This window comes from Pipra filicauda, unplaced genomic scaffold (assembly GCF_003945595.2).
Source record: "Pipra filicauda isolate LSUMZ 115617 unplaced genomic scaffold, ASM394559v2 scaffold126_size2276778_pilon, whole genome shotgun sequence".
Classification (NCBI taxonomy): domain Eukaryota; kingdom Metazoa; phylum Chordata; class Aves; order Passeriformes; family Pipridae; genus Pipra; species Pipra filicauda.
Genome location: NW_024103729.1, coordinates 457407 through 480151, shown reverse-complemented (window position 1 = coordinate 480151; position 22745 = coordinate 457407). Strand labels below are relative to the sequence as shown.

Below are 22745 nucleotides of genomic sequence, written 5' to 3'. Positions count from 1 at the left end.
TTGAGCTCTGGGCCCAGGAATAAATGTGCAGCCATATTTCAAAATCCATCTTTGGGCTGCTCTGGCCTGTGTACCTACCCTGCTGTAGTCCCCTCTCCCCAGGGGCCCAGCTGTCTGGGACCCACATCATGGTTCAGACCAGGCACAGCTATCGAGTCTCTCCCTACCTACCTACCAGAGACTCTCTTATGTCTTACAGAAAGCATTGAGAAAACTCATTTTTAGCCTGGTAGGGTGTTGATCCTGACTATCTTTTGTATGTAACTGTTTTACACTTCTGAGTTTTGCTTATCCTGCTAATGGTGTTTCTGTGCTTATGGAAAATGTGTTCAAAGCAACCACCAGAGGAGGCTTACACAGCCACTAGATTGCTGTGAGGTGCACATCAGATCTGACCTAAAAACACCAAAGGCCATTTCAGCTGCCTGGGGTTAGTGGAGCACAGGAGCATCACACCAGCCTGGCCACAGCCTTGCCAAAACAGCTGAAGTCAATTGCCTACCACCCCATGGCAGGCACAGCACAGGTCTATGTTCTCAGCAACACTTCAGTAACTGTCTCTGCTGATTGTACATACAGCTCCACATACGATGACAGGCCAGGTCCCAGTAGCTCCCAAGAAGACTCCCGAAAGGCACAGACTTATCAGCTCGTTTCTGTTCCATCACGACTCTTTTTAAAACCAAAAATAACCTTTCCCCTGATTCACCAGCCACAAACCCACTGGAATATTCTACAATGAGTCAATCAGTTTGTCATGCCAAGATTGCACAGATCAGTAAGAACTGATATTTTATAATTGCACATAAAAGGACTGGAATGATCTTTTGCATCTTTATTTACTTCTATTAGAAAATGTCTTGGCAGACTTAGCCATTAACATTTTCTGCTTTCTCAAGGAAAAGATAATTTATCCTCTTAAGGATATTAGACTCCTGTGTATTGTTTTTCCCCATTTGGTATCCTTGATTCCCCCTTCTGAACACTTGAGTGCTTGCAATCAGCACACAATGACACTTACTAATAACAACTGAACTACAACACCCCACCATAATGTTGTTGTAATACCATATATAACACCATATAACACCAGCAATGTGGAGCAGCTTCACTGTGCAGAGATTTGAGTCTCTCCATACCTACATCTGTTTTCTTTTCCCTCTGGTACATCTGCTGTGGAGCGTGACCCCGCTGAGCACAATGAGACCCAAAATCATGTCTTTTGCTGTAATTCTGAGCCCCAATTCAAATGCTGGTGCTTGGCTTTAATTTCTCAGAAACTGACAAATGCTGGATCAACACAACAGCATACAGAAAGCTGTGTGTCATGTTCTGCTGTCTTTGTTATACTTAGTATATTCTACTGGAGAGGTGGCTGATAAAAAAAATTCTCTAGCACACCTTCTTGTTACATTATATGCCACATTACCAGCAACAAGAAAAATATATGAGACACATATGGGGAAGGGGAGAAGAAAGGGTATATGGCTAATCTGTACAACAGACTGCTAAATTTCAGTGCTGCTTTATTTGCTTTAAACAGCAACAGATAGAAAAACATTCTCTGATGAAATTAGCCTTTTTTCCTGCTAAATTTTGTTCTCATTAGTAACAGACATACACATAAGTATAGTAAAAGACTGGAGCAGCTGCTTCATCAGTTACAAGACTTCAAGTCTTGGGCATTCCTGGGGTCCTTGAGTTCTGCAATTCCTTCTTCTCTGTACCTCCTCAAAGCACAAGAAAGTCCAAGAAAATTTCACTTGTAGCCCTCTCTCTCCTCAGAGGAGAGGAGGAAGAGAAATATATAGATCCTAATCCATCAGAGGGAGGACATCATACATGCATGCCAATAATTTTTTTCTCTATTTTATTCTACAGGTCTATTTAATAACCCCTGAAGTCCTCCACTGGCATCTTCCTTTTAAAGTTCTTTAGGCTGTTCCGTAAGAGAGAGATAATGCAATCCTTAGTGTGCTTCTTTCTCCTCACATTGTTTATGAGTAGCCTATGCAACAGCTGGTCAACATCACCATAACCAAAAGTGAAAGAAATCTATTCCTTTTACTGGGAAAAATAAGGATTATAGGTATACGAATCCATGTTCCTTCAGACAGGCACTGCCCACCAGTGTTGGAAATACATTATTGAGCTAAGCAAACTTTTAACTCCCAGAAGGACTGTTCCATGTATCTCTAGATACAGATCTCCAGAGAGATCCAGCAGATATTTTAAAAATATTGTACCTTCCCAGCCATGTGCCTGAAAAGTAAATCCTAGATGACGTGGCTTACTGGTACTTCCACATGTTTGGAGGTGGCTAAGACCTTTGCCAAGCTAAGAACTCAAGGCAGCTCAGACCTTCACTCTTTCATTAGTACACTTCACATTCCTGAGGCTGGGGAGCAAAGCAACTGCTGGGCATGAAGGAAGCCATCTCCTGAGCCCCCTTCTGTGCTCCTTTCACCAGATCTCAGTCTGTCCTTGTTTAATATGAAACACTTTGCTTTTGAGGCAGGCTGTTTTCCTAAAGGGCAGGCTGATGAAAAGTCCTGGGAAAACCCTAGACAGTCTTTGACATATTTTGCTATATACTCCTTTAAGAACAATTTAATTTTGTTAAAAGTATATCTAACAGTAATCACTGGAGGACACCTTATGATGTAATGAAAAACTATGCTGGGGTAATGTGTAGGGCTTATTCAGTTTATTTAGAAAAAGAGGAAAATTTCATGTATAATCGTAATAAAGCTTCTGCTCTCCTCTTTATTTTCTGAAGAGTTTGATTGGCATTTTCCCAAGCTTTTTAAATGAAAATAATTGTTACTTTTCCCATGTGGCAAACTTTCCCCACTTTTTCTCTACTCCACTCTCTGCCCTCCGATACTTTTTACTTCTGAAGAAGGGTAGAAGGGAAAAAACTGAGCAGTAACTCTTTTTCCTTGTTTGGGGAAAGAAAAATTTGAGAGAAAGGTGATTTTTGATTATAAAGGTAAATGTCCAAAATGTTTTGACAGCTCTATTTTTATTTATGCAGCATGAGATATATTTATGATCTTTTCAATGCTATTTTATAGTGTAAGCATTTGAGGGAAAATGCCCATATCGTGTGGTGCAGACCTGCACGACAGCATGCCTATGTTTCAACCATTGCAATATCCACAGGGGACAAGTCAGACCAACCAGGGCTCTGCAGTGGTAAACAAATGAAAGCCCAAATGTGTTTCCCTGTAATATTTCATACATCAGAAATTCACATATGAAAATACAATTATTAGGAAACTAGCATGCTCCCAGATTACTGGGCTAACAGAAGTTCATCCCAGCAGCGTGTTTTACATGGCTTTCATATCTACAAGGTACTGGCAAGATATCAAAATAGCACCAGCAAAGCAGTTCAACACTATGCAAAGCAGAATTTCAGAGGACTGCACTTCTGCTGGCTGTACTGCAAAGACCTTGTGTTACACCCAAGCATTTCTTTTCTCACTGGTTTAGATTTGACCATAATATTTTTATGATGTGTGATTTGACAACACTGGTTAAGCAGCACTAACTGCTTCCAGTCTACACAGTCTTGCTGACAGTTTTCCTAATGCATGCTAACACTTGCAAGAAACTATGTACAAACGAGATATAGCAGTAAAAATGAGGCTGAGGTTTTGCTAATGTTAAACATACCTAAACATACACGCTAAACAAGGTGTTTCAGAGTACTTTAGGGTGATGATTGTCTACATGTAGAAGTACAAATATGATAATTCAGCTCTGTTTCTGGGTCCTAGGACACAACATCATTTATTCTAGATAGTATTTCCATTTTTGTCTATTTGTTACTTTCTTATGTAAATTAAAATTACTAGGAAAGAATCATATTTGAACAACTAGTAGGTTTCCACTGAAAAGTGATAGTGCTGCGACTGCCACAGCATTGTAAAGCACAATTTATGGACGAAGAACAGTTCAGAAATTTGGTGGTACTACATTAGGCAGTCATTGTCAGCCACTGTAGCAGAGAGCCTGGTTTTCTGAGACATTACAGCTTCAGGAGCTACTTAAACTAGTTTATACTGTGTGTAAAATAAACATCATCTATGTGAATGTGAACTGTTAGAGATCTACACCTACTTCATGCTTATGCTGTATTCCTTTAGTACTCTCTAATTATAGGGACCAACAAAACTGGCTAGACAGTACTCTTATGGTTAGCATTTGTAGAGAGGAAGCCTTGAACCTTGATTTCCCCTCACCTTCTCAACCACTGAAAAGGAATTCAAAGTAGAAATAAAATACTGCCAACCTTATCTGAAACTGATATAAGAGACAGTTTTGCTCTGATGTAAATGAGATTAAACCCAAAGGACTAGAAAACTCACAGAGAATTTATGGATCTCACCTATTTTCTTCTTTTTATTTCTGAAAATGAGATTGCAGTAGTAACTAAGCCTAGAGCAGTCTCAGAGCTTTCTCTTTGGTCCCTCGTATGTACATAATTGTTAACAGCTCTGTGCCGGCTTCTCTCCATGAGAGTTACAAAGGAAATTTCAGAGTTCCACCCTCAGATCCACTCTTGCACTGATTTTAGACAGTGAGGGCTCAAGTGTGGTCCAGCTCTCCCCCCTGCAGTCACAGATTTCATGACTGATCAGGTCACCTGTTTAACTCTACTCCAGAGTCCAAATTAGAATGTTTGGACTTGCAATTCCAAATTATGTGTCTAATATATTCCGGTTCAGTTAAAGTTTAGGAACCTAAATAATTTCTTTAATCTTGATCTGGTCATCATCCTCCACCTCTAGTCATCCATTCACTAGTCACCTAAAGCAGAGGTAATTCCATTTTTCTTTCAAGCTGAGTTTTTCAGTCTTTTAATTGGTATCCAGTTTAGGTCACAGTGAACAGGGAGGATAATGAATAAATCATTATTCTTCCTCCATGCTTCATCTGGTCTTCCCTGCTGGTTACTGCTTCCCTCACTGTATTATTGGAGCAAATGTACTTCAACTTTGTGTAGATGTCAGAGAAGTCGACCCACATGTGCTGTAGCTAGTGTGTATGTAGCATGTTGTCACCAAAGCAACATCTGTCTGATGACTCAGAGTAAAAGTGGTTCTGTTTGTTCTGTGTCAAAAAGAGAGAAATGCTACTTTGATGTTCTAGCGTGCATCAGAGTACCAGACACATGCACAACAGAGACAACGGCAAGCAGCACAATTTGGTTTCGTTCCACACATTTTTCCAAATTTAAAAAGAAACCCCAAAAAAATCTCCCCAGTTTAATTTTCTAAGCAGTGAACATGATTTAAGTGGCACTCCTTAAAAAAAAAAAATAGTCCTTCCCCCTTCTTCAAAGTACAGACCACCCATAAAACTTTTTCAACTAATCTTACCAAAAATGATGATGGCAGGATCTGCCCATTTACGCACAGGAAGTAAACTGTTGAAATTTGACTTTTCTAAACACATGATTTTCAAATTATCACAAGTGAGCTTTTCAAAACATAAAGCAAAATCAGTAGCAGAATGCTAAGGGCTACAACAGGATTTTATTTTTGTTGTATGAAAGTCTTCAGATGACGTTCACAGCTGACTAGTGAATTCACTATTCTCGGCTCCCAGCTTCACACACTTTTAAGAAATATAATTTTCTACAGCTGGTTGCATATAGCATTCTTTGAAAATTAGGAACCTTTCAGGTGTTTCAACATAAGCCTCCAGAGATTAGGCACCAAATTATATTTGTCACTCTACAAAGCATAAAGCTAAAAGTCCAGCTAAAGTCAACTACGATCCAGATGAGCTGCAAAGCTTCTGCCAATCATTCAGGACGGCAGCAGGGCCATGATGCCAGAGAACGTGGGGACTCGGGGACAGATGACACAGTGAATACTTCTGGGTCCATGCCTAAGTAGATTAGGGGAAAGAAGAGCCTCCTGCTACTTAAGCATGGAGATACAGCTTCCAGGGAGGAGACAGGATCCGCCAGGAGGAAAGCTTGCCAAAGACAGTTTCTAACAGCCAGCTCAGAAATCATCTTGTGATTTTAACAACCAGTTTTGCTGAAATGTGCTCCAGCAGAGTCCTGCAGCTAGTTATGTTATAATGGAAAGAGCCTGTAGCCAGTTTGTAATCCAACTGCCTAAGAAGAGCAGAAATTAAAGGGGATAAATCCACTACACCCAATGTGCCAGCTCAGACTCACCACTCATGAAGGCAGAGCACAGAGCACTCTCTTCAGACAAAGCAGCAGACAAGGTCTCCTGCCACAGCAAGAGGTGCACTCTTCAGCAACAGGCAAAATCTAACCCTCTGGATTGCCGAGTCAGCTAAATTAAAATGTCATCCTCCCGCAATAGAGTGTTACTGCAGTCTTAGTCTGCTCATCATCTCTATGACGAGTTTTTACTGCTGTTTGTGCAATAACATCCCATCTTGAAATGGTGTTTGTTAAACTTGCACCATATTTCATTAGCTCCTGCCATTTCCCATCACAATCTCTTGGAATTGCAGAATGTTATTCAATTCAGTTACTATTTGGATTTCTTCCAGAGCTGTATGGCTCTGAGAACAGCACACAAAATAACAACATTGGCTTGTATTATTTTCAACAGCTCCCTTTGTTGTTTTCTGATGATGATAAATGTGTGGTAAAATAGCAGAGAATGTAATCAACAGTGTTGATTTTGTATTCACCTATATTACATTCTATTATATCCTTTGCAGTTTTAGTAGTCTATGCCCTTTTATATTCCTAACACTGCAGTTGTTGCTATTACAAGGACAATTTTTTTCTCACCAAAACTAAAGTGAAACTAGAAAACTTCTGAATAAGTCTGTTGCAGAACAGAGAACAAAATTTAGCCCTCATTTTTCTCTGAAATTTTCAGCAGTTCCTGAAAAACACTGAATAAATGAAAGGCAAAATAAAAAGATAAAGTACTCTTATACTTTTCACAGTGAATGATTGATTTCTTAACAGACAGAGCAACATGAACCTTAAAAATAGAAGGTTTCTTTGTATGCCTATAACATGGTATCTTGGGCTGAGCAACTATGGCAGCTCTAGCTTATCATTTGAGGTTTAAAGGAAACCCTCATGACTTGAATCATTACTCTGGAGGTTTTTGTGTGATTCATCAGTACGACAACGTACCCAACATCTTTGCAGGGTCATGGTATATAGAACCAGCCAAACAGTTTACATGGAGAATGGGGTTGTATCAAAGGGTTTGACATTGTACTAAAATTTCTCTCTGGCTTTACATGCGGGATCCATATATTTCTTTTGTTCATGTAAGTGTCTGACAAAACCTTATGCCAGTTCTGCAGTAGGTGTAAGACTGAAATCCTGTCCCTAATTAATCTATTAAGAACATACATTTATTTTAATTTTAGTCTCAGCTTGTCTTCCTTTTTCTGCCTGTAGCTTAGAAACTCAAAGCTGTTACTGTGAAATTGAACAATTTAGTGACTGATGTTACAAATTTTTTATTTCCCAATTTAATATAAGGAGGAACACTTAAAAAACCCCTGTGCCATATCATTTTTGGCAGGTCTGTGCTGTTGAGCCCATTGTCTGGGGCTGGGTTCTGTGCAGTGCCATGCTGCAATAGCGTGGGCTACGAGGGCTGTATTTTATAGCAACTTCTCTAGACCAGCTGCAGAGAAAAAATCAGCAATAAAATTCAAATGATGTTTGTCATAAGCTTCTGCTCTTTCATCGCTACATTTGTGTACATGAAATGTAATATACTAGTGAGAATGTCCCCTGACATGGAGCTGATTTTTATATCCTTTAAATTTACCACTAGCTTTACAGATGCTGCAATCTCTTTTATTCCAGTTCTAGCAATTATAACGTAATCTGTGCTAACACTGCAGATTACTAGGGCAATTTTGAAGATAAATGATCACATCTCCATTTCCATCTGCTGGTCCAATCAGGAAAATGGTGAGAATAAAACCTACCCCTTATATTGGTGCATTTTGGTGCTTGTCTGGCAGTCTACTCAGTCAACTGTATTGGGCCATCTAAAGAACAATTCCCATGAAGATATGAAGAAGGCACCCAATTCTCCACCGCCTCATGTCTCGATTTTACAGCTATACAAAAGTTCAAGCATCTCCATTAGCAGGAGTACTCCCAGACATGAGTAATGTACAGCTTTTTGTGTTTAATAGAAGGTTTTTCGAGATGTAAATTTGGCACATTTCTGTCCCTACAGCTGACATAATGACAAGCTCTGGTCAGAGTCCTTAGCCAAGCCACAGGCAGTCTTTCTTTTCCAAGCACTGTGATACAGAAAGGGCACTGCTGTTTCATCTGGTTTTGTTGGTCTAAATTATATCCAGGTACCAGTTTGCAATAGATGGTTGCTTATAAAGAAAAATAAAAAGAAAACCAAACAAACATCTTCAGAACATGCTTAGATGTCAGTTGATTTTAGAGCACAAACTAAACAGGCAAAACAAAACAAACAGTTCTCCCTGCCAAAGCAGACAGACTTCTCTCTGCTTTTCTCCTCCCCCTCTCTCTCTAAAAAGCCTGTCTGAAGAAGATTTTTCAAGAAAATTAGGTTTGCAAATCTCCTGAATATAATGGTATCAGGTCATGCATAACTGTTCAGATATTTCTTATATCATCAGGTGCAAGTTTCATACCCTTGAAATGTGTTTCAATGACTAGAAAACAAAAATATTTGGGGGATAAGCAAACTAGAAGAACAATGCAACTGTATTTTCAAGGGAATTATTTTCAGCACATTTCTACTAGTAATTATTTTTTGTTCTGGTTTGCAGCGCTTCTGCTTCTGGCATCTCATCTCCTTCACAGCAGCCAGCAATTGAATTAGAATCGTTGCTGAACAGCAAGAAAATCTGTCATAGAAGTCATGTTGACAGACAACTTTGTTCTCTTCTCATTTCTATTTTCCCTTTATTGTATTTACATCTGAAAGTCCACACCTAGAAGTGAGCAGAAACAGACACAAATCATATTTGTCTAGCCTCTTCCTCCTTTGTCCTGCTTTTGTCTTTAATAGAGCTTGCATTCAGCCGCTCGCGTCGGGGGGAAATAACCAGCCAATCTTTACTACCCACGGTGTCTGGCAGCACGTCAAAAACCTACCTTTTCTCCAGCACACTGCGGTAGTGGTGCATGTCTCCCATTATCATCCTGAATGACTAACAGGAGTAAAAGAGGATTGAAATCTTTCTGTATAAATGCTGGATGTCACTGTTTCTGTGTATGGCGCTGTGATGCTCAGTGTGACGTCACAGCGCCAACAGCACCTGGTCCATGGACCCATCGCTGAAAGGCCAAACCATCAAAACTCCCTTTCTCAGAAAACCACTGCAAATAATGTGTGGTGAGGGGGTTGGGTTGTGGGGTTTGGGGGTTTTTTCCCCTTGGACAAGCCCAACGTTTTACTACATAACTCATTGTTTATATAATGCCTTCACAGACACAAGCAGGCATGGAGCAATCTGTAAAACTGACTGACAATAAAAGCTGGTAAAAGGGAGTTCTCCCCCATGACATTTCATATTCTAAGGTTATAAAAACATTGAAAATCCTAAGAATGAGAGAAATTAAGAAAGAAGTAGTGAAATAAACACATCTATTCCTCTTTCAAACTCCAAAATGTACATGCTACCAAAGATTACCTCCAGACAGAACCACCCTTCAGAAGCACACAGCAAGTTTGATGCAGCTCATATCTTCCAGAGACAGAATACTTGCAGATAAAACACCTCCCTTCAAAATTAAAGAGGAAAGAGCTGTTTCTGCAGAAATCAACACATCCTGTTTGCTCTATAAAGCACTTGTGGAGGACCACTCAGCAATCTCACTGACTGAAGCCAACTTATAATTAATTCACCAATGTCTTTTTTAATCTGTGGCATCTCAGATAAAAGTGTTGCTGTGGAACAAGCTACAAATCCCTTTGCAGCAAGAATGGATCTGGCTCAGGATAACATCCCACAGGTTCTTCCAGGGAAGCAAACGTTTGTGGGTCAGTGACATGCAGTGTGGTATGGACCATGCAGTGGACCCAACTTCACAGCCCTGCATGTATGAATAATTCAGGGTTACGCTGACAGAGACAGAAATGAGCTCTGTCATCACTGATGCCAAAGAATGAACACCACCATGCCAAAACACCACCTTTGTGTTATGGCTGCTTTAGGGAAGTTTCCTTCCCATTTCTGACCCTCCACAGAAAAAAGACAGCTGCCATACAGTTATGTTAGGAAAGGAATGAATACAACATATTTCCTATTCTTCTGCACCCATAGAACACACTTCACAACTAGACCTGGTTTATTAAAGAAAATTAAAGATGGATCTAAAAGCCAAGCCAAAGTGCTAACAAACTTGTGGAGCCAGATAAGCCTAGGTAGTCATTGTAAGTGAAGAGCATCCTCACAGACCTATGGGACAATTCTTTGGACAAGTTCATTCAGATTTGTTTTTTCTGTAGCATCTCACATCTTTCAGGTCTCTGAATTGTTTCCACAAGCTTTGCAGATACAGGACCTGCACAGTACCGATTGAAAACAAATACTTGTTCTTAAAGCAGAAGCTATGTTCTCTGTCTCCAGGACAAACTTCACCATTTGCACATATTCATGATAACTTTCCAGTCATATTTACATTTGTATACTCAGAAGTCAAAAAATATATAAAAGATGACAGTCAAACACAATTCATAATCTATCCTCTTGCATGAAAACAATGAAAGACCAAATGTTGAAAATTGGAAAATGCCATTTTGATATTTCATTCCTTCATGCAGCATGTGTTCTTTCCTCAGTACAAAGCAAGATTCACTGTGAAGGGGAATATTTTTTTCCTTCAAGACAAGTAGTCAAATGCAGAAAGACATTTTCTTTCTTGTGACAGTGACAGCTTCTCAAAACACATTTTCTTTGAATAAACATAATTTTTACATACTCCCGTGATATAACATATATCAGGCCCATTACTGACACAGTTACTGATATCATGGGTAGCTTTAGACTAAATTTCAGCACTAAGATAACCACTAATCTTACCAGTAGGTCAGATCACATGGAAAAAGGAATGACATGGGCTTTGAGAATGTGGTCCAGCTTAATCACATTGATGTCAACTCTTAGGATGAGCTTTAAAGCCAGAACTCTCTGATACTTGGAACTTTTCTATTTTACTGTCCCAATTCATATGCTTTAGAGTGATGCACTTTGTGCAGTGTCCACTTATGCACATCTATAGATACAGATCACTCCAAGTTAAGCAGAAACAAGATACATGCAGAGTTTCATGGGTCCATAGATCTGTTCATGCACATGTACAAATAGTCTAGATTGTACAGAACTCATTTTAGAGAAATAGTATGTGTTACTGTGCAAGTATTTTGAAACAACAAAAGTCAATGTTCTCTCACTCAACAAAATGTTTGGCATGAAGAGTGGTTGTAGGAAGCCATGTGTATGGTTAATTTACTGTCTGATAAAAGTGAAATTGTGAATAATTGTATTCATTGAAATCTCAACAAGAATCAAGTGAGTATATTTTTTTGCTTTTTAACTAACCTTGACATTCAGATCACACACAAAACTAAAGAGGGTTTGTATATATGCATGGGTGCATATGATCACTTGAAATGTTATTGTGATGAGGAGAAATTATCTATTACTATAGAAAATAATTCTCATTACCTTGTCAAAGCCTTTCAGCTGGATGTTTTTGCCTTGTAACTTCACAAATGACTATGTGGAAGAAAAAATATTCATCTCTAAAATCCCATGACATCAGTACGCCACACAAATTTTAATAATACTAAAGTGATCTGTCCTCTTCCCTTTCAAGTCACAACACAGAAAAGAATTGCCAGATGAGTATTAAAGGGGTTTGCCTTCACATGCCACTTTTTCCATTTGGTTTTGTTTAACACATGTCGATGTCTTTAAAGTGCAGAGAAACCACTGCTAAGAAATAACTGGCCCATGGGACTGGAAAGGTGATCTGAAGGTTTGCCCTGCTGGGTCACTTGCTGTGTATCCGGCTTACGTCTCTGGTTGACAGTAAATTAAAATTACTGCCATTTGACAGGTGTGCAGCAGCCTATGCAAAATGAGTTGGTGTGTCAAGCGCTGCTGTCGGTGGGCAGGTGCCAGTGCTCCCCTCAGCAGTCTCAGGAGAGAGCTCAGGAATGGCCCAGACACAGAGCAGGGTCTGCGCTTTCCCTCTTACAGGTGGTCCTTCCACTTCACGGTCGAAGCACGTGGGCAGGACCGCAGGGGAAAGGACTTCACTCCATGTGTGGTGCTACTAAATAAGCACTTTCACTTTCCCTGATAGCAGCTGGCTATGTGCTATAAGTTAAGAACTTAACATGTGAATTAAAATATGAAAATTAGGGGAAAAAATCATCAGGCCATTATGTAAATATTAGACATCATCCTGATAATCTCAACATAAAAATATGTATAAAAATCTAGATCAGTGATTAATTGTGGGAGACCATCATGCCTGGTTTCTTTCAGTACTGAAGTGGCAAACAGCTCCTCACTGTAAGGAGTCTAGAGACAGCTTTTTATATGCTCTCTGTGGGAAGCTGGATGCCTTCAAAGGAGTCAGAAGGGAAAAACACGGGAGGCATTCTGGTTCTGCTTCTCTCTCTGCTGTGGCCAGCAACACCAAGAGGACTTGTTTGTAAGAAAAGAAAAGTAATCCCAAAGTGATCAGATGAAAAACAGCACAAAAATGCAAATGAAAAAAGATCAGTTAAAAAGGGGGAAAACATTGACTTCTTCAAACTCCCAGAAATCTAAACCTGATATTATAACATCATTGTAGAAATAAGTGATGTATCCTCAGTTGGAATTATTTGCTTTGTCTCCATTTATTTTTGTTAGAAATATAGTAAGCATTTACCTTAATGTAAGACACAGGGAACACTAAATTACCACAAAATAAGAAATGGTCTGCAAACTCAGTGCTGACACTATGAAAAAGACTGAGAAAAATCCAGAGAAGTAAAAATGGGTAATGATACCACTTTCAGGTGCATGAGAAAATAAATATTAAAAAAGGGAATCAAACTGATGCTTAAGAAAAATCTAGAGGTAACTGGGAAAACAACAATATTTCACCATAGGCAGGTCACACAAGTGGTTATTGAGACAGAGTATAGAAAGGTCAGAAAACATTGGCACAGAAATTGCTTTCATTAAGTGCTCATAAAGTAGGGAAAAAATAAAATCTGCTTTATGCCAAGCTGATATATCCTTCTTAACTGAAATAAAGTGGTTTGTTTCAAGATTGTTCTTATATTTGTGTTTTTTTCACTTTCCTTTAGTTTAATTTAGTTTATAATAATCAGTAAAAACAACTACATTAAGAATCAAACTAAGTGATATGCAAAGAGTCCAACCAGCCCATAGCAGTCAAAATTTAAGGAATTTCCCTCATCTTTGCCTGAAACATCTCTGCTTTGCTCAAAATAATTACTCGACTATTTAGAACATAAGTTTATTATGATTGAGAAGTCTATGTTTGCATACATGTCATTTCTATAAACTGCCAGGTACAGGACACCAGATTACAGAGGCTCATTTGTCCTGTCCACTGTATCAATGTCTATGCTTTTTCCAAAATTATAGTCTTGCTAGAATTTCAGACATATATCTATTTCTTTTCCATCTTGTGCTTTCTCAAAAGTATTTTCTTCCTGCATTTTTATGCTTTGTCTTTTGCAGTGTGTAAGGTAGCTAAGCAAGGTCAATTGCTGTGTTAAGAGTTTCAATAATCTTACTCTCCCAAAGCATCTTTCTTAAACTCTAATCTTTGCTGTTCCAATACTCAGACAGTGGCCGTTGAGCACTACAAGAAGAATTAGGTAATCGTATCTAATTGTGTTCCTTCCGACTGTTATTTAAACAAGGAAAGCCTTTCAGTTGTTGTGGAAAGTATTAACAGCAGACCTTTGCTGACCTTCTAGAGCCATTGGGGAAAACTTGACATTACACAGAAGCTTACTCAAACAAGCTATAATTAAGTTGAGAGTAGAGTGACACCACTTACAAGAGAAAACTAAGTATGGCCATTTAATCCAAAAATTACTTAAGGACTCCCGGGAGTACAAAAGTTTATCTCTACTAAAATAATTATGTTTTGCCATTAGATGAAGAGAGGGTACAAATGGAATATGCATGTTCTTTTCAACATCACTACGCTTTGCTGCTCTACCAAAACTGGAAGGGGCAATGGAAAGACCTTTCAAACTAATGTTTTGCATTCAATTAGGTAGAAACTTCTGCTTTGCCTTTAAATAATCTGCCAATCATTCACAAGGTAAAGAACAAATTCTGACTGCTGCTAAATACCCGAAAGTCCCAAGGACTGACTGAAATATAGAGGCTTTGGCCTCCTGATGTTCAGGACAGCATTGCTTTACCTCTGGCTTACCATATTAGCCTCTTCTCTAATCCCTCCTTCTTCCATCTCTCCCACTATTTTATTTTCACATTTCACATCAAATATTTGTTATTAGTCTTTATCTGGAGTTAAAATGTACATTCCAAAAAATTGCTGGATATGGGTAACAAATAAGAACAGTGTCAAAATTACAACAGTCCTATCTAAAATATCGAGCAGTTATGTTTATGTGAAGGTTATTTAGGAAATACCTTATACTGCTCTCCTTTTACAAAATTTCTACCTTAATATTCTCAAAATTCAAACACAAAATTGTTCCCAAAACACATACTGTAATCTGTTTATCTATTCTAGCTCTCTCTGAAATATCAAATGAGGTACTTCTTGGAAAAGAACTGGCATCAAATTCAGACAGCCAAAATCATCCCTATCACTTACTGAATCAATGGCATCAGCTTCTCAGATAGTTTCATTGGACCAGACACAATCTCTCCATTCAGGGCAGCAGAAACCAGCCATGCTACCCAACTGGTCTGGTCTATTTTTTACATTCTTCTCAAAGCTTTCTGCTTTGTCAGTCATGCCAGCTCTCATGCCCCTTTCATCTCCTTCCCAAAGACCTCCTTCTGTGAATCCTCATGCATGAAAATTATTTCAAATCTATTTGCCTTCAACATCTTTAAATTATTCCTAGAAAAACTCACTCCTTCAATATTGTCCATAAAATTCTAGAATGCAGTCTTAAAATATCTTTCATTATCTACTCCCTATCTAAATATACATCCAAAACTAGACTTCCAGAAGTTGTAGCTAAATAAAGTCTGATGAGATTCAAAGGTAAATAAACTCCTGTAACTAAAGACTATTTTAATGCCCATATACATGATTTGACTTATACCTCTTTTCAAATATATGTATAAAATATGCCCCAAAATCACTGTCATTCATTAACATTTGGACTGTGAGTACAGAAATCTGTTTTCCCTGTTTACTCAGTGAAGAACTTTCATTTACTAAGCACAAAGCAGTTAATAACAAAAATCCATTATCTGAATATCTATAGGTCAATAACCAAAGGTATTTCTTCTGGGTTTACCTGTTTCTGTATTTTCCATCTGCCTCTAAACACATCATGTTTGTAGGAACATACAGAAAACTTAGAGGGATACCAAAAGCACCAAGGTGATTTATGAAAAGTTTTAAATTTCAGGGTAGTGCCCCTGCTATGACTGTTATACCACCACTGTAAGATATGCTTTTGAATGGTATTCATCCACATAATTTAGGAGCCTGAAATCATAGGAAAACTAATTTCCTAATTCATGCCCTATTGATTCTCCACAGTCTCTGAAAAAACGTAGGCCCTTTTGGACAACAATTAAAACCAAGATATTCTTATTTTCTCCCTACAAGAACTTGTCTCCCTCAAATGCCTCTTAAAAAAAACAAAAAGCCATGTCAGCTACCTGTCAAAGTCCGATCTTTTGAATTACACTTTAAGATTACTGTTTGCAAGAATGCAGTATTTTAGAAGACAATAAAAGATGATAGATTGATTTTGGGGAGAGAAAATTGGTTTCTTTTCATCTAAGTTTGTTCCATTGTTAGAAGGTTTTTGCAATCTCTTTCAATCAAAACACATTGGAAGAAAAATAATTTTAAATTATTTTTATTTTTTAAAATATATAATGACAGGGTATGAAATGCTTTCAAATTCTTGGAAAGCAAACAGCAAGAGAATGGATTTATTTTAATGCATCCAGAACAATCTTTTCTCTCTCATGCAAAAAAAATTACATAGTAACCTAGCAAAACAATAAGAAGTCCTTTTATGGTGGATCTGCTTGTGGGTGATTCTTTAATGTTATCTTTTTGATACACAGTAGGAGCAGAGGGTTAGAGGTAACTTCACCCCATAATTATTCCCCTAGTGAACTAGATGAAAGAATTTTCATTGGAATGAAAATTATTCAATTCCATAGAAAAGACATCCAGAACAAAGCTCCCCCAAATACTTCTGTTGTTGAAAAATTCTATTTCTCAGCACTAGAACATTCACAAGTTTTCACTGGATTCAGGCAAAAAAGTCAGTAAAGAAGATGATAATAAAGCAAGATAACAGCTAATACATGACCTTCACGTAAAACATAGTCTGGTAAACAGGGCTCGCCTGAAATGCAGAACAGGACTTCATGCAGAAGGGAATTAAGTCCAGCTTTTCTGTGTTTCAGGAGACTGTCCAGACCTGCAGTCTGCATAGCCAGCCTCTGTTACTTATCCAACTCTTGTCTCTATTTTTTCCCCATGTTAGATTAATTTCTGTTAATGCAAGCAGGAGAATGGCTCAGTAGCAGAACAGATGAATTCAGGTTCCTCCACTGAATATCAGATTATTTGGGATGTAAACCAGATTAAGCAGTATCCTAGTGGTCAGATATTCTAGCTTCAGATATTCAAGCTGGAAAGGACTTGAACCTTGTTATCCCACACCCTGACTGAAATTGTAGAGACATAAGCCTGCCTTAGGTTTTTCACAATATGATTTCTAGAGCACCTATTTTATACCCATTCAGTGCAAAAATTTTGTGAAATCTCAAAATTATTTGTGGTATCGGCAAATTTATTCCATTTGACATTTCATTTGAGATTCCAGTTTTATCTACAGTGTAATGAAACCTCTGGAAGTTTCTATAAAGATACTGAGCTATAGAATCAACTCACAAGTATACTTTCACTGTGCTCTCAAAATCTCACAGAATTAACTGGATTTGTACTTTGATGTGGAGATGAGAAGAAAGCTTTTAAGAGATCTAACCTTGTCTAAGTTCAGATGAAATCTACTTTCAGCACTAAAATAAGATGTCACTGCCTAAAGAAAGCCAAATTCATTTCCCGATAAAAACATTTTAAAGTCTTAAATTTGCTTTTACACGAAACAATGCAAAAAGCATTTTACTCTCTTTCCTTTGCTGTAATGAAAGATTGTTTGGCAGATCAGAGAAAAATACCATAAACATATTCCCTTTCTGTCTTATTCTTTTGATTATTTTATTCCCTAAAAAGCACTCAAATACTTAATCCTCATTTTAGTCATTTCTTTAATAATTTAAAAAAGCATTTATAAAAAATAAAACAACTAAACAAATCATGAACCAGAAATAAGCCTATCTGACAAATGCGAACTAGAAGGGGAGAAGAAAAAACTCCTTGTTTCTAAAGCAGAGATTATTATGTAGGTATTTTGTTTGTTTTATAAAAAGCCTGATGGATGAAAATTTTATGTGCCACATTTGTGTAGAGAAAAAGAATTAAAGCTCACAATAAATGTCTCTCTCCATACTTGTGAGCACAGCCAAATTAAGAAAACTGTTTTGAAGCAGTGAGTGAGTTGTGCCACGGCTGCCCTTTGCTGTTTTGCTTCATGCCAGAGATCTTAAAAAAACAAAGTAACCTTTGGTCCAATACCAGTTATACCCAAAAGGATAGAAGGAACTAAAATCAGGGAACAGAATAAAAACAAAGACTTCTGCTATGCATTTTCCCTTCACGATGCCCAACTCTCAGATACTACATGTAAGGCTCAAGCTGTGTTGATGCAGAGAAGCATTAGCTCCAAGGCAAGAGAACAAGGACACACAGAGGTGTTGTCCACCACAGGAATTTTCCTCACTTGCAGGAATTTCCTATCAGGTTTTTGTGAACATTTATCTCACCAAACAGCCCACTGGGGATGTTGCACAGAGCAGGCTTCCTGGGTCTGTCACACGCCCTCCAGCAAAGGGTGACTGAGCAGGAGTGGCCGAGTGCACCTTTCCTATTCAGATGGCCCACGGTGACTGCAGGATGTATTCACCATGACTGACCCCAACCCTCCAGAAGTGCCAACCAAAAGAATAATTTGCCATATTATACACTGGGTTTGGCTGGGGTAGAGTTTATTTTCTTCATAGTACCTTGCATGGGGCTGTGTTTTGGGTTTCTGCTGGAAACAGCATGGAAAATTTAGGGTTGTTTTAATTATTGCTGAGCAGTGCTTACACAGAGCCAGGGCCTTCTCTGCTCCTCATCCCAGGACAGGTGACCCCAACTGACCCCAGGGATATTCCATTCCATGTGATGTCATGCTTAGCATATGAATCTGGGGGAAGGAGAAGGACGGGGGAACATCCAGAGGGACAGTGTTTGTCTTCCCAAGTCACCAACAGATGTGGTGGATCTGCCCTGGGGATGGCTGAGCACCTGCCTGCCCATGGGAAGTGGTGAATGAATCCCTTGTTTGGTTTTACTCAGTATTTTCTTCTCTAGCATTTCAGACTGTTTATTTATGCCCCATGTTATTTGGAAAAAAAAAAAAAAGAAAAAACCAACAACAACAAATCCATCACAACACCTCAATGCTTCTGATAAGAAGTAGTTTGAGTAGTTTGTTAGGAAAAGCATCAGTGCCCAAATATTTCTGTCATTTGTATTAAAATTCCGTTTATTACAATTCTGTGGTATACTGAAGTGGAAGAGTAGAGTGAGGTTTATCTTTCTGTACATGATATATTGGAGTTGAATAGTGGCCAGCTTCCTACTGAGTCACTGAACAGATTTTTCCATATTTCCAATAACTTCAGTTTTTAACAAAACTTAATTGCATCAATTAATTTAATAAAACTGTATATTTCTCTTATATTGTAAAGGACATAGTTACAAGGCATGAAATCAGGTCTTGCTAAAATTAGGCAATGTATAATAAAAAGCATTGTACAATCCTACCACCCGAAGTTAAATTAAACATGTTCCTAAAAATCTCGTTATTTAGTGCAAAATATTGTGACCTTCCATTTAACAGTGGTGCCATAACAGTTGTTCTGTGTTGTGTAAGAAATATTACTACATGTCTCCATGTAACTCAGCTCACGCCAGTCTAAATATTTGATAAAATATTTTACAGTTTGGGGTTTAACATTAGTTTCAAATTCCCTGAACTAATAACTGAATCTTTAAAACTCACAAAACAAAACAGCTACCCAAGTGGAAAACATCTTAAAAGCTCTCTGAAGTTGGGAATAAAGCTTTATTAAATACAACTGTTTTGACACGATGGATGTACTTACTGTAACACCTATGGGCTTACACTATTACCGCTCTCTTGAACAATTCCCTAAGTGGAAATATATAATTTAGGACACCAAAGTTTGTCAGTGTCTATCAGTTCTAGCTAAGTTCTTAGTGGAAAACATCACTGTCTGTCTAAAAAAACCAATGTAATTGAATTTAAAAGGTTTGTTAAGTAGTTTAAATAAATATACTAAAGACAAATACTAGTGCCTGAAAAATTCTGTTACTGACTTTTGTACACCAGTGCCCTCAACAAACCAAACAAGAGTCTTGGTGGGGAATGGTGGGAAGGGCTGATCAACTTCCAAGTAAGTTTCAGTTGAGTCTCTTCAGTTCAGATGTTGCCTTCATTAACATATCAGAAAAGTTTGCCTGAATAAAGTTTTGATTAAGCACATATCAAAGAAAAATAGGTTCAGGCAGAGAATTTTCTCAAAATAAAATAAAATTTCATCCACACACATGTTGTTTAGCTGTAAGAGGAGCTAATCGACAGGAAAAATGCCAAATTCTGCATTCAGTCATCAAATGGCCTAGACAATATTGCCTAGTGAATCTAAAAGCAAATTAATACTTTGTTGTGAATAGCCTGCCCAGTTACAATCAAAGGAATCCATTGCTGCTTTATGTAAGCAGAAATCTTCCTTGTGAATATCATGAATCCATGTTCACTGACAGCATGAAATTTTGCTAGTAACTTCAGTCAGCTTTGACTTAGGTTTCTAAACAAGAATTGCCATGGTGGAATATATTTTTCAAAGTTTTATGACACCCTTCTGTGACATTACCTCTAATGTTTCAACCTTTACCAGGGAAAAGGTAAAACAACAGTATCAGAAAAAACCTAAGGGGATACATAAGAAAGAATATGATTTCATATACATATATATACACGTATATTTATATTTGTCTTTAAAACACTGCTCCTTGCTGCTCTATTTCTCAATAACAACAAAAAAGGGTATTTTCAGAAGTGTTTGTAAAACACAAAGATACAAGTGATTTCCTACATACTATAGATTCCTGACAGTGCTCCCCTGCAGAACATGCTCCTTCCTACTCCCAGTTAGTCTTGCATGGTAATGAACAAAGTAGTTTCTTTTTGTTGTAATGCAAGAGAAAATAATCATTCTTGTATTTTGCACATTTATTCAGGTCTTTTGCATTTCTATTTCTAGTTCCCCTAAAAATGGAAACACTGGAGATATACTACTTCCTGGTTTAATCCTGACACATTTTATTGTTGTTGCAGTATTATATTGTTTTGTTGTTCTATATATAGAAATGGAAATCCAAGTCCATCCTAAAAGCAGCAGGAAAGGGAAAATACTTAACATGAGCAAGTCATAAAAAAATCTTTGTCATGATTAAAATAGAACTTTTTCCATGACCATGTATTTCTTTTTATTTCAACATACTGTGGCTTGACTAAAGAACAAGCACCAAGACTCAGAACATAGGAGTTTTAGGCATGAGGATTTCTTTTGCTTCCCTTGCAATGTGAAGGTAACTTAATTTGAAAGAAATAACCTCCCAACTGCCTCTCAGCCTTTAAAGAAAAAAATTCATTCTGCAAAGCTTGTTAAACATAATCTACACCACACCACAGGAGAGGCTTGCAGGCTGTCTGACAGGCATTAAAAAGCAACAGGCTTGCCTCCTGCTAAATCAGAGAGGTAACCACTCCCCTCCTTTGTGCTACACAATTTGGGGCCTGCAGTCACCTGCATCTCACAGGAGCTGTTACTAATTATTCATTATTAATAACTACGTTTTGAGAACCCAGGATCAAAGAGTGGACCAAACGCTGTTCCCAGGTATGACAGACTGCAGGGTCCGCTCCAGCTCTTACGCCTCAAAGCAGCTGTGGGACAAGGAGTGTTAACTTTGGGCCAGCAGCATGAGGGCTGCAGAGTCACAAGGGTTTGCCATTGCCTCCTTCTGCCTTTCCCCCTTTTAGCCAGCCCTTGTTAGGAGTGCTGTGGACGATGAGGGATCCTGAGCTGACTGAAATGCAGCATGCAGTTACATTTTAGCTGCTTTTGTGAGAGAGGGAGAAAATATTTCTTTACTGTCAGAAGTGTCCTTGTAGAACCTTTTGCTTCTCTCCTTTCCTTTCTTTCAGAAGCATCTCCAAACACTATCCACCACATATAGCAGTAGGTATCACTTTGTGTTATTCTGTGCTGCTGCTATAATGCACTTGATCCATAATCACGATAACAACCAGCTCAGGATGGTGAGGAAGGGGTCTATGTCAGAGCTACACTGCCTCCTCCTGCTTCCTTTCCCACCAGGAAGAGGAGCATGCCCAAGCAGAAGGCACTTGGGCTCTCAACAGTAATTCTGGGACCATTTAAGCACTGGGAAGAAGGACCTCCCTCATGCAGGACAGATTGTGGAAGTACGCTTGTCTTAAATGAACAAGCTCGATTCTCAATGATGTTAAGTTAACACATATGCAGCCTGTTTAAACTACACTCTTAAATCTTGTCTGTCTTTCTTCACCATCTGTGACAAGGTTTTTCTCTTTGAAACTATTAAGCTGACCTTTTGTGCTTACATGCATTTCCTCTGTTGAGTTTTCAGACTCATCATCCTACCACGTCGCTGCTTTCCTGAGGAGGACTATGGTGTATAAATAGCCAAGCTCAAAAGAAGAACCTTCTGATCTGTTTGACAACTTGTCTTCCTTGATTATATGAGGAGACAGTAACTTGTAAATTTTCTTCTCCTCAGAACTTAGCAGAGTTGAAGGTACTGAGCTATGTTGTCGAATGATTTCTAAAAGGAGTCCTGATTTAAAGACTAGAACAACTGAAAAGTTGGGAAACATCTGGTACTAATCTAATTCCTATTCCAATCTAAAAATACTGATTAAACACTGAAGCAACAGGTGGTGCAAACACTAGTAAGTCAATTTTAATAAGAGAGGTCAACACCTACAGCTCCTCATTTTTCTTTCCATAAGTACCAATAAATTCCTCTCAACAGGTGTGTGTCTAGGATGTATAACTGCATTGTTCACAAACAAAGGTCTAGTCAGTTCTGTGTTAAAGATCTCTTTTAAAAGAAAAGGAAAAAGCTTCCAATGTTTGAAATGTCATCCCTGACTTCCTCTCTTATTCTCTTTTCATGTCATGACTCTTTATGGGTATCAGACTGGAATAGTACACACTTCTCAGTACCTCTCCAGGAAGAGAAGCATTTTCTG

At 38.2% G+C, this 22745-nt stretch overlaps 1 long non-coding RNA gene across 1 annotated transcript; it reads right to left on the bottom strand.

Annotated features, from left to right (window-relative positions):
* Positions 1–8716: 8716 nt before the first annotated feature.
* Positions 8717–9215, bottom strand: LOC120324890. Its single transcript, XR_005566569.1, has 2 exons — positions 9128–9215; positions 8717–8964 (listed from the first exon to the last, which is right to left on the bottom strand). It is a non-coding gene; the product is annotated as an uncharacterized LOC120324890 (long non-coding RNA).
* Positions 9216–22745: the final 13530 nt, after the last annotated feature.